General features: G+C 35.1%; 1 protein-coding gene across 7 annotated transcripts in view; it reads left to right on the top strand.

Annotated features, from left to right (window-relative positions):
• Positions 1 to 5959: 5959 nt before the first annotated feature.
• Positions 5960 to 22041, top strand: part of tn (tripartite motif containing protein thin) — a 50302-nt gene continuing 34220 nt past the window's right edge. For 5 of the 7 annotated variants that reach the window (XM_011502521.1, XM_011502520.1, XM_011502519.1 and 2 more), the window contains exons 1-2: positions 5961 to 6053; positions 14269 to 14372. The gene's annotated coding sequence lies outside the window, so the exon portion shown is untranslated. Of the gene's footprint in view, positions 6054 to 14268; positions 14373 to 22041 lie in introns of all 7 variants that reach the window. The other 2 variants (XM_011502516.1, XM_011502515.1) reach the window with 1 other exon arrangement.

Below are 22041 nucleotides of genomic sequence, written 5' to 3'. Positions count from 1 at the left end.
GGAAAGGGAGCTAAATGGTGTTGGTTGCGGGTGGGTGGGTAGAGAGGCTAATATGGATAGAAATCGAAGAGATCGAGCTGTAGCCCTTGATAATCCAAAGAGATTTATCGCGTGTTGTAGATCTTTTCGTCAAGTCGATGGATTAACGTATTTTGCATATAAATTACAGCTCGTTTACTGCCACATGTGTATCACACACTTGCCGATGCTTCAACTTTGTTACTTTTAATACATCTTTTCCCTGCTTCTCGACAATATTAATCTTACAAAGCATTAAAAAATCAAAAGTATTTTTTTTAACATAATCAAACATAATCGGAAATTTATTCGATTTAATATTTCGAATTATTGAAAATTCATGCGTTAAACAGATTGATTGCTTCTTTCTAAATTTGGCATAGCTCTGCATATAGATGAAGATTAACTTTATATTGCTTAAAATTTCTGTGACGATAATTTTTAATAAATATTGAATATCGTGAATATCTATGAAAAATGCTGAAATGTTTTTATCTTTCTGAGCTTTCACAAAATTTTGCTTTTTAATTAATACGCAACCTTAGACCATTAATTTTTACGTTAAAGCTTTTGAATTAAAAACTAAACGATACAATATTATTTATACTATATTTATTTACTACATTGTAATTTATTGTAAAAAAAATAAAATAAGAAAAAAGAAACAAAATAACGTAAGCGAGTTAAATTCTTAAAAAAATATTATATTCTTATTTAGAGAGAAAGTTGTATGAAACAAATTAAAATCTTTTCTATCATAATATTTCTTCACTACATATTTTCAAATCATACTATTAACAGAAAATCGATTATATATAACAACAATTTAGCCCATATTGTTATCTAGAAATGTAGGAATAAAACCTATTAAAAGAAAAATAAATTATTGATTCAATTATATGTTTTGATACGTAAGTAAAAATTAATATCGTTTTTCGAAATAACTATACTAAAATGCAATCAACACTATATATACAAGAGACTTTTAATTAAATGAATTATTTATAGAATTAAAATTAAAAATTACAATTAGATAGTTTATATCAATTATCGATTAATTTTCTATGATGCATAAACAATTATTAATCGATATACGGAATATATAAAAAATGTAATATTTCATCTTAAAATTCCTTTATTTTATTTTTTTTTTCTTTCTTTCTTCTTTTTTCATACAGACCTTATCATTTTTATTTATAAGTTAATTTCTTCTTTATGATTTATAAATGTAAAAATTTATACGATACTTTTTACTACGTTAAACTTTTCCTATATATCTTTGATTTCTTACTCTTAATGCGACTTTGTTGTCCCTTCCATAGTGAACATTGGCGCTAAAAGTACTAGAAGTTTTATTTTATATTTACCCATTCTACATCAAAATATTTACTAATTTACGAAATGCACTATGCTGTTCGAATAAAACGACGCAGTTACTGTCGCGATTTTGTCGGCACCAATGCAACATGACGTTCTAACTTATGTGCATTCCAATGCCAAACCACGTGAATAAACATGATAAATATTCCGAAATAATTAGCAAAGCTTTATAAACAAATATATTAGATACGCGCTTCGTCATGTTTACGTATAATTTATCAATTATTGAAATACAAGTATAATTATAAAGTATCCACAAAAGCAGTTCAACTCATTCAACAAACATTGATTGCCTGAAACACTTAGAATGTATTTGACAACGAAATCTCATAGAATTAGGAGAGTAGTGTTTACATCAACAGCAATATTATTTATTAAAACTTGCCAAAACGTTGCACCACTGGCTTCTAATATTTATAAATTAAAGTTAATTAAAGCTGTCGTTTAATATTATGAATCTATTCATAGCATTTGTCTGAAAAAGAATTGAACATGTTTTTAATAAAACTAATTATTACGACGAGTAACAAACTTTGAGTAAAACCACTACTAACAAATATAAAAGCACCGAGAATTTATAATTTAAAATCTGGTCATTCTATTGTAAATTATATTAAAAAAAAAGTATAATTACTCTAAAAATTTACAACAACAACAACGACAACAAAAGCAATATAAAAGAAATCACAAGAATAATTATGCTAACATTAAAACATATTCTCAGTAAATAAACGATATAAATATATATATATATATATATATATATATATATATATATATATATTCATAATGCGCAACTTTTACGCATTACGAGAATTATATAAACCCTCCGCTCAAATAATCTATAAAAAGCAATAACATGTTTATTTCTAGAAATACATTAATACTTGGAGGGAAAAAAAAGAGGGAGTAAAGTGTCGTTGTCTGCAAATTTTCAAATCGCAGTGTCACATCTCGCGCTTGACATTTACAACGAACAGTGTTCCATGTGCTCGTCTATCATGTGCTCTAGCACAATAGCATCCACGTGCAATAAATATATGTAAACTTATCCACCAATCCACTAATACATAGCACTGGTGTTGCAGCAGTTATTAATCGAGTCTTCTGTCGCTAAAAATTGAATGCTTTAATCTGGCATTTATACAGTAGGCTCGCGAGCAGCGTTGAATAAAGAAAAACTAATAATCTCTGTGGATATGCATGGAGCGATTTAAATTATTCATGACGACTGAAGTCGAAGAAAAATCTGTTGAAAAAAAATGTTGAATTATGTGCCCGTGGTAAGTCCACTTTTGAATTCGTTATCGTTCTCTTCTCCTCGGGCTGCGCCTTCGTGAAGGCGCCAATGATAAGGAGAGGATGATTTATTTTAATTAGCAGATGATTGGTCCTCTGGGTATGTCACGGTTATTATATTAACGATACCGCCAACCAACAATGAAGAAGGCAAGACATTATCAGATATATAATTAATTTACGATTTGATGTGCAAAACATATTTTTTGACTGTCGATCCATTATTATTATTGATGCATACAACCGAACACTCTATTCTTCATTTATCGTTTGAAATATAAACAAGGCATATAGATATTCGCGCGCGTGTCTGTGTGTGTGTGCGCGCAAATATTTTATTTAATGAAATCTAACAATAATCGTGTCTTAAAATCTTTGGTATGCGTAAACAAGATAGAGTATTAACTAATGACCGACTGAAGATTAATTTAATAAGAAAATTTTTATTCAAAATTATATGAGATTCTTTAATTAATAAGTAATAGCAAGTATTACAGTATTTGTAGCAGATTGATAATATTATAAGTGCTTATACAGCTATACGAAAATTACATTCATGATGTTACATAACAACTGAAATTAACCTACGCTTGGAACGGCATTTTTCCGGTACAAATATATCCGCTTCATAAAAAATTATCCTCTTCAAAGCTATTCGTTTTAATGCTATCAAATACTCGCTTTTAGCCGAGAACAAATTAATTAATAAAACTCGTTTAAAAGCAGTCGCGAAAAAATAAAATGTCATTAGGATTAATAAAGACGTATGATAATGTTGTTACTAATACTTTGACATTTAGTGTCGAGTTAATTGTGAATATTTGTCCTTATATAATGAAAATAAACTATCCCTCGATAAAGTATTTCGCTCTTGGAACATTTTGTATGCTAACAACACTAATTAGTAAATTATTTTTTTCTTTTTCAAACGAATTATCATGTTAATCAAAGACTCGCTAAATTAATCTTATCTGCTAATAATGCAAATGTAAATAACGGTTTAACGTGCCATTAGCTGCACTATAGGAAATTCTATTTGATATCAAATTCAGCGAAAATCATTGTGAAGTCATTTGAAAGTCCATTACCATGAAATACTTTAATTTTGGCATTACTTTCTAATATAGAATCTATTGGCGAGTGAGAAATTGTGAAATTTAACTAAATCATGAATCTATATCACGAATCTATACCTAGAAATTAATGTACAATAAAATGTTTCACTTGTGGCACGATAAAATAAAAATAAAAAACTAAAGTCTTCTTAGATTTTTGTCAAATAAATTCTTTCTCTTTTCCCAGTTCTATTACAAATAATGTATTCGCTAGACACACATAAAAAGAAAATAAAACATATATCGCTGATTTTGTCAAAGTATTGTCTTATGCATGTCCTTGGTATATAGTACTGCAATAATAATCCTTGGATAATACCATAATTTATCAAATGCTTTATTGATGATCCAATTTACTTATAATCATTTGTTCAATTACTGTAAAAACACTATTATTCACGAATATAGACATTAAAAATAAAGTAATTTAAAAAGTATCGTTAGCGGTAAGAAGAAAAAAAGTGAAGCCGGTTACAAGACATGAAATAAATATTATTAATTGAGATTGGCATCGATACATTTTATGCATAATAATAATTTATTTCTTCATGCAAGTTAAGCATGTAAAGATACTCTATACTCGATCTAAATTATTTTTAAATTACGTGCTATAAATTAGCGTTTAAAAATATGTTGATATCGTTGAAATATCGAACGGTGCTGTACAAGATAATTTAAATTTAATAAACAGATTTAAAGTGTCAATTATCAATTCTATTTCAATATATTAATTTTGATTTTCATATCACCAATACTAAATAGTATATATAGATAGGTCAAGCCCAATCGTTTTTCAATGCTTTACGATGAAAATATCTTTATTGCAAATAAAGTTGGCTTTATGCTGCATTCGATTTCTAATAAAAATGTTAACTGGGACAAAAGCAAAAATTTTTTATTTCACTATTAAATAAACTACATAATAATAAATTTCTCTCAAGCAAAAGCTAAAAAATTAAATAATTATAACCATAGCAATTTGATGACAATTTTAAAAACGTTCGTAGCTTATTAGCTAAATCAATTGATCATGAAAGTTTTTTTTATTTCTACACAAGTATGTATATATATATATATATATATATATATGTTTTTTATGTTATATATATCACATATATATATATATATATATATATGCATGTATACATAATATATGCAATTAAAATTGTTGTCGTTTAAATTATTCTTCATTGCATACAAAGTACGGTATTGCAATTAAAATCTTATATCATTCGCGAACTGCATCGGTTGTACAAAGCAACTGATTTATTTTCGACTCGCCACATTCCTCGAGCGTATACTATACTTTCTTTCTTTAGCTTCTAAAAATTATGCCTCCACGGCATCATTACAAATAAAGCAAAATACGATCGAAAATAATAGTCACATATTTTAATCATTGGATAAAAATGGATGGATTTGAAGAAAGACGCAAAATTACCCTTTACTTGGTTAAATTATAAAGGAGACAACAATCAAGCCCATTCGTTGATTAAATAAAAAGCTTTGATCTAAAAGACTTTAAAAAAAAAAAAAGCTAATATTCTTCTCTACGCTCTAAAACATGATTAACTGGCATTTTTATAAAATTAATCGACTATTCTGAGCTTCTTCTCTTGGAAATAATAATAAATTTTTGCATTCCGTAAACCTGAGAGTAAGAAAAATATGACAAATTCTCGTAACCATGTTCGCATTAAGATACATTCTATTCAGGTTTCAAATAAGGTTTCTCAGCATAAAACTAAAGAAAATTATGTAAATTGATGCAATAATGGTAATAATAGAAGCGAACGAGCGAAATTGTGCTTTCTCGATTTTTTTTTTCCTTTTTCTTTCTTTTTTTCTTTTCATTAAAACTGACGTTGCCCCACTCCCTTTAAAAATCTTTTTGAAAATAAAGCTGGAAAAGGGCAGGTTTCTTATAAGGCATGGCAATTCCCATTCTCTTATCGGCTTTTAAGAATAAAAGAGACGCCAAAGTGCAGGATCGTCGGGCTGTGTTGAGAGCCGACGAGAAGTAGCCCAAGAAAAAGGAAGCATGACGTCTCGCGATCGCGTCAAGGGAGGATGAAAACGAGGCAAGAGGTAAAATAGAAAAGAAAAGAGTGAAATAGGGAAGAGCGAGAGGTGGCAAAGAGAGGCAAGACAGTAGTGGAAGAAGAGGAGTAGCCCGACGCCAGAAATAACTAATAAGACATTCACTCTCAGACGGGCGGCCATCCGGCCCGGACGAACGCGGTACGTTTCCAATAATCACGCGCGTTTACGAACTGAAAATCGCCAGTATCCCCGGTATTAGTTGCTCGCAAATTTTGTCACTCTACGTGAATAAAAGGGCGAGCGAAGTTTTACGGCCGATTCACGCGTAGGGCGTCAGTGAGAGAAAGCGATAGAGATAGATGGAGATAGATCGAGATATATAGATAGATATATAGATAGATAGATAGAGAGAGAGAGAGAGAGAGAGAGAGATAGAGAGAGAGAGAGAGAGAGATTAGAGAGAGATTTGAGAGAGAATGAGAGTGAGAGGGCGAGGGCGAGGGTGAGGGTGTGGGTGAGGGTGAGTGATAGAATCGGGGGAGTATAGGAGGTTGGTAATGTTATTGGTGATCCGGTGAAAGAACGGCACTGCGGGAATTATGACCGGCATTATCGGGTGGATGCTGAGGTCGCAACCGCCGCCGCCGCCGCCACCGTCACCATCACCATCACCGCCACCGCCGCCGCCGCCGCCGCCGCCCTCGCCGCTGCAGCCACCGTCACCTCAGATTTTCTGTGATCCCGTGCGCGCTGATAGAAAAAATATAGTGCAAGTGCCGTCTTGAATATCGTTTGTTGCAACAGAGAATCGTTGGATGCACGAGAGCTTGAGTGACAGTGATCCTATCACCGATGATTTCGCCCCTTTCTCTTCCTTCGTTTCGCAATGAGATTGCGCACCTGGCTTGGGCCGGCTTTCCGCTGCTGGACGTGGAATATTATTTTATCGACCAATGACGATAAAATCGATTCGCATAAGTATACTACAATGAGATCAATTTCCATTTAGGTACTTAAGAGCCAGGACAATTTATTTTTCAAGTCGAAAATTTAAATACATTTCATTGGCGCGCGTTAAGTTATGTTAACTGCTAACGCTTTAAATTAAACATGCAGTTGTAAGTTATGTGTCATATGCTAAATTTACAATTGACATATATCCGCACTCAAACAGCTAAACTTAACTTTTTAAACAAATTGAGGCTATTTTATTATGTCGAACGAAAAGGACAAGACCTTTATTTATATATTAAAAATAATTATTTCAGCAATTTCAGAGCTAACGATATAAATTACTCGACTAATGTAAAACATTATTGGCGCTGGATTTTACAAAGTGAATTCCTAGCCAATTTGCAATTGTCGCATGGTGGAAAAAAAGGCTAATGTATATTGTAAAAATTTTACTATACTGGAAATCCTCTTGATCGTTCTACTTTAAAAGAAAATTTTTGTTCCTCTATCTCTTTCTTATATTTTGTTTTTATTATTGTTTTTTGTTCTTTATCTTTGTTTCCCTGAAGCATCTTCGTCATTGTTTCTCACAAACTTAAGAACGTGAAATCTATGGAGTTTCGTCGCATGCGCAAGGTAATAAAAATCATAATCGAAGGAATCATCGATGAGCTTAAAATATCGATATCGTGGCCCGTGATCGACTAGGTCCGAAAATAAAAATCCAAACAATTTCCGATGGCAGAGATTTCCATTAAAAGAAGCGAGCAAGGCTCCCTCCTGCCTTTAAAGAAGTAACTGAATATACTCGAAGACATAAAATCACGAAAGGCGTGGTGTACGTGAGCCGCGCTCGTCAGGGCTGTAAAGTTGAGTCGTCGTGGATCGTGTCCCGTCCCTTCTAAATTTAAGTGTTAGATAATCCGAAGTGCTGCACGCATGCACGCACGCACGCACGCACGCACGCGGCGCACGCACTCACGCACGCACGCGCGCACGCACGTACTCGCACACGGGCACCGAAGCTCCGCGTAGTCTTCGCCGACGATGCTTGGTTACTAAAACGGTAACAGCGACGCCGAAGTTGCATGGCCGACGTGCCTCTATCATCGGCGCATTAACGTTCAACGTTGAAAATCTCGGTCGCTTCGTTCAGATGCTCGATTTCCCCGCTCAAACGCTCTATCCTTTAAATACGATCCTTCAAACTGCGGCGTAATCGGCAAATTTCATTCCCCCACTCAATCGTCCTTCCTCGATTCCCTAAGCTGCTTAGCACTTTTTCCGTTAAAGCGGGCAAATTTTCATCGGCCGTGTACTCGTGATGTTTCGAGAAGTGGACTTTCGTAATGAAGATGGCATTTCTAAATGTGACTCATCTATCCGTCGTCTCCGAAGAGCTCTACAGTTTCAATCAGACTTTTACAAATTATTAAATTTAGTATTGAAAAAGGGGGGGGGGGGGGGGGGGGGGGGGGGGGGGGGGGGGGGGGGGGGGGGAATACATCTTCGAATATTCCAATTACGCTTTATTTTTTACTTTGATTTACAAGAATTAAGGATTTCTAAGAATCACAAATTTTTTACATATTATGCAAATATATAAAATCCCAGCATTCAAATTAAAATGTTATTCATTACTATGGGCACTGTCATCTCGGGGAAACTCTTTTCTTTATAAAATGGAATTCGCTGAGAAAAAGCTAAAGAACTTTTTAGCGTTAGCGGAAATTAAATGATTTTCCTTAATAAAAATTAAGGAAAATATTGTGAATAATAATGTAATTTGTTGCCATTCAAAGTATACAAATTACGATATTTTTATAAAAACGAAAAAAGAAAGGAAAAATTATAAATTATTTATTTATTATTTTGATAACAAGAGTATATTAATATAGAATTAATTGTAAACGCTACGATAAGAATAAATAGCTTTTACTTGACTAAATGCATTTAATAATTAAGTGAGAATTCTTATTTTCAAGTTATCGATTTTTCAAAGCATTAACATTTACATAGGAATAAGAACCAGAAAATTTAAATGGATTAAGAACCAGATCTTTGCTTTTTAAATATGCTTTATATTAAATATACAATTTTTATTTATAAGTACAATGTCACGAATAAACATAAGACGAGTTTATTAAATGATTAAACAAATTAAATTTTAACCTTGACGACCTTGATACAATAACTTATGAATTTATTAATGAAAAAGATTAATTATTTTTAAACCTTAATTCTAGAAATAATTAATAAGGTTTTACATATGACATAATCGATTTATCACTCCGCTCCACGGTTATTTATTAACCTTATAGAAAGGTAAAAGGCTAGCCAATTTACTATGCAGGATGAATAATTTATAAATTTATTTTTAACTTCAAATATTTTGCCAATATTTCAAAATGCAAAATTTTCTGCTATGAAATGTAAATTTCATACCTCCAATACCTAATTGTTTAAACCATACATGTATTACAAATAAACATATAGTGTCGGAAATTATTAGAATGCCAACATTTTATAATAATGATATTTGAGTGAGTAAGTTGTAGCAATTTTTAATCACATATACAACATATACATGTTCCGTCTTCGATAGAGAGATCGATCGATTTATAATCCGTTCATATTATGCAAATGTACTTTTTAACTCCAAATTTTATTTATTCTTTTATTTCAATGTATTTTTATATACATAAAATGCATATTCATATTCATAAGGAACTTTTTGTCGACTTAATACTGAGTTGGTTATTCAAAATAATAATCATAATAATGCCAGCGTAAATGACGAGACGTTCGCGTTCCGAGTTTGGATGCGATACATTTCAAAGCTCAAAATTATATATTTTTTCGAAATATAAGCGCTGATCGATAGGACATCGTGAAGGACTTAACGGTTTATCCTATACGCACATACCCACGTTTACACGTGCACGCGAACGAGTGACGGCATTGAATGGATTAAGCGTTGGTTAAATCATACCTAATATAGCTTTAACAGCAGGTGAGTATTGGTCGAGGTCGCATGAAAGATGCATGAAAATGAGGGAAAGCAGCTAGCAATTAAAAACACTACTTCGTTAATCGTCGTTACACATTCATCTCCGCGCCCCGGGAGGTAATAATCTTGCACGCAGGTGGTAAATAAGAAAAAAGAGTCGTGACGTCCAGCGGCATCGGATAGAATAGCGAAGACGAAGAAAGTAGCGGAGATGCGACGGAGAATGGATAGGAAACTCCAGGTCGCGTCGCGACTCCGAAAGTGGCCGCGGGGCCGAGCTACTCGAGGTGCTCTTCTGTCCGGCTGCTGGTCTAATATGGCTGCCGAGTATCCGATTACCTGTACCCTCTCTTTTCCTCGGCGGCGTGCTCCCACTCTCGCGCGCCCTTTATCTTTATCCGGCTTCACTCCCACCCCTTTCTTTAAAATCCTTTTTTTGCCGATTTGAATGCGACACGTCTTCGTATTTTCAATGCCTGATTCTCTCTCTCTCTCTCTCTCTCTCTCTCGCGCGTGCGCTCACACACACACACACACACACACACACACACAGAGAGAGAGAGAGAGAGAGAGAGAGACTTGATCAGCATGTGTGTGCAGGCATGTGGTTAAACGCGACTGAAAGGAAGAATATACATGTATGGATGAACAGCTGGGAAAATGAAAAAAAAATTGATGAAATAAAAGCAGAGAGAATGGTCGCTTAAGTACAAAGAGACTCGGGATCGCTTATCAAGTGTTTTTTGTAACGAAAGCTTTTCTCTTCGATGATTAGTTGCTATGTTTGGATTTTCTTTTTTCGTTTTTATGTGCTTAAAATCTACGCGAAATGAATAAAATCTCCGCGAAATGAATACTGACCCGCTCATTTTCATGATCTGGCAATCGTAAATTACCCACAAATCAAGCACTATCGTATAATCTTATATATTATTATCAATTGTCAGGTCGAAATTGGAAACTACGGCGGTTATTTAGAGCCACGAAATTTCGCTGACTAATATGATATTCGATTATTAATACGAGAAATAGCTGCTTTATTCGAGAAAATTACGCGGTGCAAGTACTGAGCGCATTATGAGACATCTATTTATGAAATATAATAAGGGATACCTCACTACTTCAAAATTGTCCAAATATATCGACAATCTACAATGGACATTTTTCTCAACTTAAGATAAATGTTAAAAAAACATAAATATATTAAAAAATAGTTCTGAAAATGATATAATTAAAAATGTACCGAGAGTATTATCGTATAAAAAAGTAAATTTTATAAAATAATTGTATAACAATTCTTTGATTTCATTACAAATTCAGTCAAACTGAACTAATATGCTTAAAATTATTAAAGTAATAATTATAGAATAATATTAATGAATAATTATGTAAATTAAACGTTAATATTTGTTATTTGACGGTATCGTTCATGACCGAGCCTCATTCAGCTAAATGTCACTGGCTTAATTTTTCTCCCCCATTTTGTCATTTCTCTTTACGACTGTTACGAGTATTCGAGTGCAAACGTGTATGCGCGCGCACGTGGGGTGCATTTCTACATGCATGCGCCTAGGCTTTTACATTTTAATTCATCTCGGCCGAATAATAGGGAACATATGGTAATCGAAAATTATCTTTGCTTCTAGTTTTTGCAAGTGCAATTTCGAAATGTGGATTATGCAACCTGATAGATGATAAATTAGTCTTTTTCTAATTTTTCTAATTGATAATCAATAACGAGATTGATATATTACGTATCATATTACAAATTGGCACAACAATTATGTATTCTTCAAACTATCTTATCGTGCAATGGATGATTAATCTCTAACATACTTTTACTTAATAATATCTCATTATAGCATTTATAGAAATTTTATAAAACCATTGACCTATCGCTTAAAATATATTAATATCTTAATTTATAATGTTGGCATAAATAACTGCATTTACGTAATATAAATCTTGCTGTAGTTAAGCAATACCGAGCAATCAATTAGGGCATTCATCCGTTATCAATTATTGTGCGAATAACTGAGAAAATGCTTTTCTTCATAATAAACGATCAAATTATCACGGTGGTCAGCTCAAGTAAAATAATATCAGAATATTAAAATAATTTAATCGTTTTTTTCGTAATTTACATATTTGCCAAAGAGTAATGTATGAATACAATAATAAATGAAATAGCAGTTAAGAAATGCTTATGATAATATAATTCACAAAGATCGAGAAATTAAAGTTAAAAATCTTAATCAATCGTATAAGCCTTTATTATGATTCATTGAAAATTCTTATAAACATGACGATTGTGTGTAGGAGCTAAAATAAATATATCCAAAGCTATTATTCGTCGGAACATCGTTCGCACTTGACATTTTCCAAAGCAACTCTTGCCAACTTCCTATATTCTTAACTCTTTTCAAGGTGCAAATACGAACCAAGGCGGAGTAAAAAAACTAGAGAGTTTCGACCAAGCAATTCGAATAAAAGATTTCGTGAAAGACATTCAACGCTATCGACTCATAACCAACGAAACGTGTAATTAGCCATCGGCATTAGCGCAATACGAATGTGTACCTCGCGTCCTCTGAGAAAACATTCGACGGACAGGACGACTGATCAGGACATGTACAATATAAGCTTTGTCGGCCACATGTTGCCGATACGAAACGAACTTTTCGTTCTTCGTAGCGTCAAAACGTTGCTTTCCTGCAACACTTTCCGGCCTTGATAAATGAAATCCTCGCACACGTCGGTGTTTCGCTATCAATTTCTCAAAGTGCAGATAGCACGCGACCTTGACACCTGACGCACGTTATATTATCAAGTGCCGACAAACACGAAGGAAAAAAGAGACGGCAGCCGAGGGGCTGGAGGAAAGTGATTTATGAAAAGCCGAGAGGATGAATTGTTATTGCCATTGTCGAGTGCTTTAAATGGGCTCATCACACCCTTACTCAGCGGTGATTATGTTTCTATGTTTTCCAAAAGCTACTTTAATGCCCGTTAGTTTTTCTCTTAAGCAACGCCGCGGATAAGAATTATTTTTGTAATTTGCCTCGTTCTTTGTTAATTAAGTATACGGTGAGCAAAGGCGAATAAACGTAGCAAGAATAAAGTAGCAATTAAGGAAAAACTTCATTTTCCAGAGAATTAACGTACGCCATAGCGAAATACTTAATAAAGATAATCCATCCGCCCAACTCCTGTCAAACTTTCATAATAAGTATTAAAAAATAATGTCATCTTTATCATATTAGTTCGTAAATTCATTTTTTTTTTTTTTTTTTTTTTTTTTTTTTTTTATTTTAATATTTCAAGTCATCCACGAAATATCGAAACACCAGCCGCCATACATATACATCTAAAGTTATTTTTAATACAATAAACGTCGAAACGTAGGAGATAAATTTTACGGTTTATCAGACTCAAGTTGCCGTACACAAAGCGCATCCTGGGCATAATTTTGTTAGCCGTTCTTAGGACACAAAAAAAAAAAGAAAAAGAAAAGAAAAGAAACCTCGTGGATGATGATACCTCGTGCCTCTTAATCTTAAACAATCCCAATACGATCGAATCGTCCTATCTTCCTTCTGAAAAGTACAAAAAGTAATATCGAAATCCAGAGTGACTTAAGCACAATGGCAAAGATCTCCGGTCTAACAGTCATTAAGATCTCCTTCCTTTTCTCCATGGCGTCTCTTTTACCGGGAAAGCACTCGGGGAGGGCCGAAGTCAAAGTCCCGCGCGGCGCTGACTTATCGAGGGCCACGTCGGTGACGACTGGGGCGACACTGACTGCATCCACGATCCATCGGAGAATAGTGAGTCCGTACGTGTGAAAGGAGAAACGCTGCGTGCAAAGTCCCCAAGAGCAATCAATGCTATATTTAGGCGCCTGACATCGACACCCTCGGGCTCTTAGTAGCGCACGATAAAAGAAGCGCATGGGTGATTTGCTCTTTGACACTATTCATTCTTTTTATTGTCTCTTTGTCTCGATGGAGTACGCCGAAGTACTCGGTCTGCGAGTCTTACCTTTCCCCAGCCCCTCCCCCACTCTTCTCACTCTGCCTGACTCACTCTCTCACTCTCTCTCACTCTCTCCCAATCTCTCTCTCTCTCTCTCTCTCTCTCTCTCTTTCTATCTATCTATCTATCTATCTATCTATCTATCTATCGATCGATCTATCTCTCTCACGCGCGCACGCTCACGCTCACACTGACGCTAGCTCAGGAGCGCGCGGGTAGGAACGCACACGCGTAAACGCGCGTACGTAACATTGCACATCTTCGCGCTCGCCAGCCAAGGCTTTTGTCGTTCGCGCGTCGCTTTAATTTTAGCTTCGCCCGAGCTTTTTGTGCGATTGCACTGGACAGACGGTTTTCATGGCCGAGTGCCATCGAGTTTGTTTTCATTTGCCCCTCTGTTTTCTCACATTACAGCTGATACAGCGCACGTTTTTGGTACTCCAAGGGATCACAGCTCGGGGCCCTATCGACAGGGCCCCCCAACGAAAGGAGGCCGCCCAAGGCGGACAACAAGCCGGGTGAGTATCCATATCTTTTTACATCAAGCAACATTCGCCGACGATTTGCCTATTCCCTAAGTAGCGCATTACAATGCGGCGTTGCAAGAATAATAGTTACGGTATATTTATCGCCACTATTATGCTGCGCACCACTATTAAATTAATTGAACTACACCGGGCAATTAATTAGAGGATTAATTAGAGAATTAGCGAGGATTATTTAGTCTGTAGAACCAAAAGAAAAGCTTGTTTTTTCTTCTTAAGTAAATGAGAAAATGTAGTAAAACAGAAATTTTCTTAAATCCTCTAATTTCTTGTACATTGTTTAGGGACGAATGGTCTATTAATGAGATACATAAATTATAATTAGATTTTATACCATTTTCAACGTTTCTTTTTCGAATTTTCCATTATAATTTAAGATTTTGAATTAAACTAAAGCTGCACGATTAATCTCGACGAAATTTAGATTTTAGAATTGAGAAAATTCACTTTTTTTCATCATTGATTAGTGATAATAGTGTGGACTTGTCGGTCTTGACATTTCAATACCATGAAAAACGAAAGTATGTGAATAATATCGTGATATTCGACTAAACTTGTTCGAAAAAATCCAACAAATCCAATGATTTTTCAACTGAAAATCAGTAGAAATTTTAACGTTTAATCCCCGTCTCTTGTCAGGTTAAGTAGAGTGACATAATATATTGGGTCATTCGTCAAAAATTCGCTGGACGTTCAGAATGTATAAAATATCATAAAACCCAATAATGCTAATTTGAATAACGATTTCTCCATTACGCGTGTGCATATGCATTTTAGCCTAAGATTGGCAAAATCAGCGGATACTTTATGCAGAGCTATTCTCGTTTCATAATAGTCTCTTCGACCACCTACTTTCATGCAACTGGTTGACTTTTATTACAATGAAACAAAAACAAAAACAAAAAAAAAATAATAAAAATAAAAAAAAAAACCAAAATTATATATAAATTATATATACTACCTATATAAGTGGCAATAACAAACATTTTTATGTTGTTTATTTATCATCATTTACAACAATTTCAATGAATAATGAATGCACATTATTTAGGCATAAGAGCATTTAACACGATGGTTTGACAATTGGAAATATTCTTGAATATTATTAAGTAATAAAGAAATAATTGTAAATTTCATTCGCTTAATACGATGATTTGAAACTACTTCGCGAGGTAAGTTTTTATACACTCGAAATACGAACATATTTCATAATTAACGCGACGAATGGCGTATTTTTTTTTTTAAATAACTTTGGTGCAGAGTTATGATTTATTATTTCTACAAAAGTCATATTTCTAACTCCCTTTTTACCTGGCATACATCCAAAAACTACCTTCGTATTAAATTTATTTATACACGAATTAGTTGCTTTAAAAAAATCTACGCACGCATACGAGCGCACACACACACATACGCACAAAAACATACCATATACGCACACAATAATTTATAATGCATTATAAATATTTGTTTTAATTCTAACAAATTGAAACGAGATCATTTAACACTAATCTGTAGTATAACTCATGTCCTCAATTTGCAATATTACTCGACGGGATTTTTGTCTTTGTTTTTTTTTTTTTTTTTTTTTTTTTTTTTTTTTTTTTATATGTTTTGAAGCTAATTCGAATGAGCCACCAACGTATATATAATTAAAGACTTCGTTAATCTGTATTCCAGACTTCAACTCTAATACGCCACTATAATAATTATCAGAATGATGTTTTGCATGAGTTGCACATGGACTTATACATCCTTACGAATACGCAATTTATTACGTCATCGACTGATACCAGTACAGTCTCATTTGATCTTACTCAGAAAACGGTCATTCAAATGATCGATGGTAAACTTCGTCTCTATATCCATCTCTCGTGTACCCGATATTCTTCATCTCCAAGGTTCGTAAAACCTTGCCGCTCGCTTCATTCGGCAAGTAGAATATAAATTTTTCTTCCGCTTGCGCAATAATAGATAGCGAGACGATGCGGGATATATGTTTTTCTGTTTTTTTTTTTATTACGACGTTCCTTGTCTTAGCCTAGTTATCACGGCCGCGAACAACTTCACGTTATTACGGCATTCGCATAATATTTTGCGTACGCTTCTAAAGTCTCTTTACCCTCCGGACTTCCTTTTTACATTTTTACGCTCCAGAATACACAAGTAATAGCCATAAGAAGAGAGTACGTAAGGCTGCGAAGTGCAATTTCAAGATGCGAAAGTATGGATAGGGAGAATGCGTAATTCAATGGCTTTCTCGCCTGAGAAGTGAGAAGCAATTATAACAAAATATCCAATAGCCAAACAAAAAGTCGCATCTAATGAACTTAATTTAATGGAAGGAGCCAACGCGCGTGCTCCTATCACTTTGCACAGGCCAATGTATTCCAACAAACTTTACGAAACTTCCAACCAAAAAGCACTTCGTTCAAGATAAGGTAGCAGCAATCTTGGTAGCAACGAAGTTACTCGCCGACTTACTATCCGAGCTAATCTCGTGGGCAAGCGAAAACGGTGCATCTAGCGGAGCGAAAAAAGGACGCGATGGTGAAAAGTGGGTGGGAGGGGGCGGTGGAGCCTCCCCCTTCTTCAACCCCGGACGGGTACGGCAGGGGCCGTCATCGTTCACCTTATCCGCCGCCCGGATGCCGAGCTCCCATTACCGACGCCCGCTTCCGCGTGTCGGTAAACTGCCACCGGAAGGTGTCTCGGGTAGCTCAAGTTCGCCCATCCACGCGAGAGGCGGCAGCACGGGGCTAGGAGCCAGCGGGGGTGGGAGCGCAAGGTCGAAAATAAACGTCCCGCTGGAAAATGGAAGCCGTCAACGGCCACGGCGGCCGGTGCACTAAAAATAAAAGGGACGAGAGCGCGGCTCCGGTTCACCAGCGCGGCCACGCGAGTATCAGTATCCGATTCTACGTCCGGGTATCCGCCGGGGATATCGTCGATAATCAGCTGGTGACGGGCCACTGGACTCGCGCGCCCCGCAAGCTCAGTACTTTAAAAGCTCCGTCGCGCCTCCGTATCTAGCCACACGAGTCGCTCTTTCTCTCTCTCTCTCTCTCTCTCTCATACATGTACGCTCGAGCATTTCTAGGATTGAGTTTCTAAGGGCTATACGACTACGGCATACGAGAAGGTAAATATTTAGCGATTTCTAGCGCGTTCGAGGCGAATGACTCGCCAATAACAAAACCGTATCGCCGTACTTTGCAAGCAGTAAAGCTTTCGAAATACTCCGCATTGACAGTCAATGCACGCACTAATTGATACTTTTTGAATTCTTCTTACCAGACTCATACCGACACTTGACAGATTGATTAAAAATTCACGCGAAGCTTCTTCCCTCTCTTTCTACCTACCTATCTATCTATCTATCTATCTATCTATCTCTATCTATCCATATATCTATCTATCTATCGCTCCGTCTTCACGAATAGAGAGAAAAGGAAGTAAATGAGCGAAGCGTATTTTCGCAACTATTAGTGAAAAAGTGTGTCCCGAGCCAATAGAATCGTTGTTTACTGTTATAGAGACCGGCGTCTTCCTCGTTTACTCGAGCCGCCTGTTAATTTCTTTTCCACTCTATGCGAGTAAATGACGGCTACGAGCAAGGCTGACGCTTCTATTTTCTTCCTCGACACCACCTCTCTTCTCCCTTCCGTTCCTCTCTGTCTGTCTCCATCTCTCTTTCTCTCTCTCTCTCTCTCTCTCTCTCTCTCTTTCACGCTTCTTAAAATTTTTCTACACACGCAAGCTTGCCGAAGTACGTGAACCCAACTTCTGCTAATCCAATTTTGAATTGGGAAAAGATATCGTATTTGATCACAGCTTTGCGAAATTTTACTTTTCAAATTAACAAAAAGCTCGACCATTATATAACAGACTGTTTAATTGAGCTCAATGCATTAATTATCCTGACCTTTTTAAAGTGTCGAACTTATTTGCCCAATAGCGGTGATAAGAACTAAAACTGATTGAACGGGCGACTCATATTATTACGAATGTTTCCTTTCAAAGAAAATGCTAATTTATAAGTGATATTAGAAAAATTATTATTAGATGAGACATTATTCGTCATTGAGTGATCGGCTCGCATAAAACTCAAAGATGTATTATGATTTATCGTTAACTAATAAATAATAAAGATAAATTCATGAGAACATTAAATATTTTAATAGAAATTCTTAATTGTTCTGAAATTCTAAGATAATAATTATGTGATTTTCATTTAAACGGCAAGTAAATCTTTTAAATAGAATACAAAACACGCTTTAATCGCTATTTAAACGGTCAATTTTATAATGTTTATGAGGTTAAGTATCTCATAATCAAAAACATTTCGAGATATTTCTTTAAGTAACACGTGAAAGACACTTTTTTTTACTAAAATCAAAAACAAAAAAAAAACAAAAAAAAAACGTCAAATAAGGAAACAAGGGAAGCGCGATGCTATATACACATTTTTCTTCCGTACTTTCGTTTTTATAATTGAAACTATTTTGTACACATAGGGCTTAGAACATTGTACAAAAGATATCTCTTGTGTCTTATGAATAATGTCGTAAACTCAAAATGCACAAATACTTTTAATTACAAAAAGAGAAGTTACCGACTAAAAGCATGAGATATGTCTAGAGGTTGAGAGTATTAAAAAAGACGTGAGAGTTGGCCTGGCTTTTCGTTAATGGGACAATGGCTTGTCGAAAGTAATAATAATAATAATAATAATAATAAGAAGAAGAAGAAGAAGATGAAAAAGCTCTGGCCCATGCGCTTGAACTTAATATCACGTATATACGTACGAATAAAACCGACAGTGATAATAAAAGCTTCCTCTTCAAGAGGCATGGCATCGCACGTATCTTTGTCATCCTCGATGAAGGTCACTCTTTGTACGAGCTAATGTGCTTGACGTTATTGATGCCGAGGATACGCGACATCTCGTGTGCGATCTCCGATGCAAATCTCCTGTGTAATTAACGAATTAACGAATAATCCTTCAGTGGCAAGTTTCCCCCACTTAACTTGCTTTGTTTGCATTGTCAGAAATGCAATGTACGAGACATCGATCGCGACCTATTCTCAGTTGGCCATTGTTGTTAACTTAAAAGCTCGCAATTAAGTCTGTTGAATGCATAAAATTCATGCGTTTAATGCCAGTTAATTATTGAAGAAATATCTGCTTATAAAATATAATTTTGCTAATTGAATATAATAATATATTTGTTATGAATGTATTTGAAATAAGTTTGTTTTTATCTATTTGTCAATTTTCCTTATTGAATCGGGTAATGTTTGACTTTTTCTGAATTATAAGGATTGTCTTACAAAGACGATTATTTGCAACTAAGATGATTAATTGTACTTTTTTTTGTTTCTTGTTTTTCTTTTTTTTTTTTGTTTTTTTTTCTTTTTTTTTTTTGTTTTTTTTTGTTTTTTTTCTGTTTTTGTTAACCGGCAACCCCTCGGCTAAAATGTCGAATAAAACTAAGCTGAAGAGCAAAAAAAACTTTGAAAAGAGCTAGAAAATCAATTAATTTTTTAACTTTGTATTTTTATGCTTAACGATAACGTGCGACTCTTTTGAAGCTCAGCTTTTTAAAAGCATTGATAAAAAGCTAAACATTTATTTTCATTAGTTATCATGAATGAAGTTTATACTGGATTCGCGATAATAATATCAATTTATATCGCAATTTTATATTCTATAAAAAAAAAAAATGAATCGAGAAATTTGGCGCAGTTAAAAATAAAATAGAAAATATTATTATTTTTAATAGTGCATTATAAAATTTAATTTCGCATACCGTATTTACGAAAAAGTGCAGCAATACGTAATAAAGACCGAAAGGTTTCTATAAAAAATTACTACTTTAACACATTAAAATAATGGAAGACTACGGTATTTTCCAATCCACGTAAAAACTCGTTCAAACGCCAATTTTTAAAAGCGAACTTGGGCGTCGTTATTAATAACGTAAATATAGAGGCGAACAAAACTAACCGAGTAGAGATAAAATAAGATTTCACGAGGGCAGATTTTCTGAAAACGTCGTCACGGAAGAGATTGAAATTCCGTTTCGACTGCACAATGAGCTTCTTTCGCTACATGTAAAAGCTGGTAAACTCGAGCCATTTATTTTACACCACAATCTCGGTCCGAATCAACAAGTCTTGGGTGGATCACCGATTAACAAAAGACTCGATATATCTATTATACTATTTATACAATAAAGCTCGGCCATGTATTCATATATTCTTTACTTTGTACATGCTCATGAAATTCAAATGGCACGATAGTTGAAACACACGAATGTTTTCTATATTCGATTTAGTGCCCCGTGGCATTGCGCGTTAGTCGCACGTATCTCGTGCGATTTAAAAATAATACCTGAAAATGTTTACGATATTCCGCCCGATTCGTTAAAGGAAATAAGATTTGCAAACACGATTGTTACAATTCCGCAACTCTACTTCGCATCATATAAATATTTCTACTCCCATCACATCACATAGCCTACTATTGAGTACAATGACTCGATATTAATTTTTCATCTAAAAATAGCTCGCTCCATATTTAACAATAATGGAAATAGAATTTAATATTTTCTTCTTAAAATAATCGCATTGAAGAAAGATATGATAATGGGAGCATTGAAATACCCGTAGTCGCTCTATCTATCGGCAACATACAAAAATCAATTAATAGATACAAATATTTGCAAATCATAAATAAGTACAGTTTTTGCATACCCCTAGCGCCAATGTATCCCAATCAAATACACAAACTTTATCTAAGTACACATTAAGGTAATCAAGTATGTCAAGATAGCAGCTAGCTATCTTTAGCCAACATCGCCCAACGGCAATTACAAGATATTATAAAAATCTAATGTCAATGGACAATAATCTAATCCCTCGATCGATCCTTTTCCCGCTACCCTACTTCTTCCCCAAACCCCGTCCCAGCGGCCATAAAACGCTCGATTACGGAGGGAGAAATTCATCGACGCTGCTCCATCGATAATACTAGGGCAGAAGAAAAAGTGAGGCGCCTCGGTCGGCCTCGGTTGTGAAAGCGCGTTTTAAGTTTAACCCAGGATTTTTACTCGGCGAGCGTCCGCGGCCGGATATTCCGCGCGAGGCCAGCACTGAAATAATCCTGTGAGACCCCCGAATGCAAAATTCGCCAAATCGTAAAGCGCCGAATTCTCTCTGACTCTTCTACCGCGGCCACGCTCTCCCGCCCCTCTCGCCGTCGCTTTATCTCGTACCACCGGGCGAATAAATATTTGCGCGGCCGCCGTGCTACTCTCTATGCACTTAATATTTTCATCGGGCTGAATCACAAAGGCCGCGTCGCGCCTCTCGTGTTATTGTTTAGCGGCCGGGCGATGAGAGCTGATTACACATGAGCCGAAATTAGAGATATCGCGCGCTTTCTCCTCCCATTGTGCCGCTATCTCTCGGCAAATCCTCGGGCCGATACAAGTTATGGCCTCTGTACTATATTCCCTCGCATTTATATATCCGCTTCGTCACAAATTACTGGGTCTAATAGCTTTCAAATTAGCCAGTAAGACATACTTACTGCCCAAGACACTTGATTTTTTTTTTTTTTTTTTTTTTTTTTTAC

This window comes from Ceratosolen solmsi, unplaced genomic scaffold (genome assembly GCF_000503995.2).
Source record: "Ceratosolen solmsi marchali unplaced genomic scaffold, CerSol_1.0 scaffold39, whole genome shotgun sequence".
NCBI lineage: Eukaryota > Metazoa > Arthropoda > Insecta > Hymenoptera > Agaonidae > Ceratosolen > Ceratosolen solmsi.
This window is presented reverse-complemented; position numbering and strand designations above follow the sequence as displayed.